This window comes from Lagopus leucura, unplaced genomic scaffold, assembly GCF_019238085.1.
Source record: "Lagopus leucura isolate 7727_CA_CO unplaced genomic scaffold, USGS_WTPT01 Super-Scaffold_100002, whole genome shotgun sequence".
Classification (NCBI taxonomy): domain Eukaryota; kingdom Metazoa; phylum Chordata; class Aves; order Galliformes; family Phasianidae; genus Lagopus; species Lagopus leucura.
In genome coordinates, this window is record NW_024962263.1 from 37,612,401 (window position 1) to 37,614,185 (window position 1,785).

Genomic DNA, 1,785 nt, shown 5'->3' on the forward strand with positions numbered 1-1,785 from the left:
TAATAAAATCATCTATGTCTTATGGTAAGGAAAAATTTGACCGAGCAGAACATAGAGCAGCCAATGCTGCAGCCACATTTTCTAGCTGTGGTTTTGCTGTCCTTGCTTATGCCTTGCTTAGGGAGTACCATTTGTCAGCTATTAAACAGTTCTGTTTATTTCACAGTCCTTTCCATCTGTCCATCATTCTCAAACATAATATGAATATTACAGCTAAAACATTGCATGAACATTGAAGACAAAAAAACTTCTTTTTTTTTTTTTTTTTTTTGGAACATATTTTAAAGGAAAAAAACACACTTGTTTGACGTGTTTCCATAAGTTTCACATTAAAAAGGAGCACAGCGTAGTGGCTGAGTATTATCCTCTTGACTAAGTTTGAATAAATCCAAATGATGGTATATTATAAAGCTAATCTGATTTTAATACTGCTGTGTGCTGAAGGTAATCAGGATATTGCCAGCTGCATTGAATAATTCCTCATTCATTTGAGTAGGAAGACATTGGTTTTATGTTCTCTGCAGAAAAATTAAAAAATCATAAACATTGTAAGAAAAAATACATTTTTGTTTAAAAGCTTGAAGATTTTTAAGATCTCATCTTTTATTACCTAGAAAGGTGATTGATGAATACTTTTATTGTAATATTTTCTTTAACAGAATATTACTCAGTTCTTTTGCTAATCCTGCCCCTCTCTTCAACTCTATGATTGGGTCTCTGTTGGTGCAGGTATTAACATTCTGAAAGGGAGTGACTTCTAGCGTGCATGAAATTGCACTTGGATTATTCCTCTATTATTACACTACTTGTGTCTTCAGCTTACTACCTGAAGGATTCTATCTATCCCCTGATTGTATTACTGGAGTGATAGCTTGAATCTGGAGGAAAAACGCCTGGAGTAAGACTTTCAATCAACATGTGTCCACCTGAAGGTAGGATCTGTTCATTTGTGTGTCTGTTCCTTCAGACAGAATTCACCCAATTGGTTTTGGCAGCCTGAGGCTGACAAAGTGATTATCTGTAGGTATTATGCACACAACTCTTTTGCACTGTCACAAAGGCAGCATAGATGTTCCCAGTTATCCTTATTCTTCCTTTTTAAGCTCATTCAGCTCATTACTGTCATGAGAATTGATCTTCTTAATCATTTGATTCTATTTATGTATTTACTCATTGATTTTGACTGTTTTTCATTTTGTCTCTCATTTTTTGATGATTCAATACCTAGGGACTATGAAAGCAAGTTCTGCTGTGTTTGTGATTCTTTCTGTTTGATGTTTCAGTTTCACAATCTGCATGAGGTGCTTCTCTTAGACATTTAAAATTATTTGTCCTTTCATACAGCATTTTTGTAGAAAGTGTTCTTAATCACTATAGAATACCATATTTAAATCAACTGCTTCCTTTGCATTGTTTTGCCTTAGCTCTATGAATTGAATATGGTATGTTTCCCATCTTTGTTTTTATTATAACTTCATTTTCAATCATGGAGATTGGATCCAGGATTTTTGTAATCAGACAGAGCTGTATCATGGTGGCTCGACCGAAGACTAGATTTAATTTAATGGTAAATTCTGATGTAGTGTATTTTCCTAATTCTTCATGCTAGCACTAGCGTTGGCTTAGTCTGAATGTACTTTCTGTATGGAACTCTGGCTCCAAAAAAACTCAAAACTATTTATTCTGAACACAGGACTATCATTATTCAACAGCATTCGTAAGACTTCATTAAGTATTTACTTTCTCTGTTATTAAAATGTGTGTGTGTGTGTGTGGGGGGGGGGG

At 34.5% G+C, this 1,785-nt stretch overlaps 1 long non-coding RNA gene across 1 annotated transcript in view; it reads left to right on the forward strand.

The window, feature by feature from the left end:
* Positions 1-1,785, forward strand: part of LOC122178554 — a 5,966-nt gene continuing 4,181 nt past the window's right edge. Inside the window, exons 1-2 of the long non-coding RNA XR_006178377.1 lie at positions 1-24; positions 819-932. This is a non-coding gene — a long non-coding RNA (uncharacterized LOC122178554). The remainder of the gene's footprint in view (positions 25-818; positions 933-1,785) is intronic.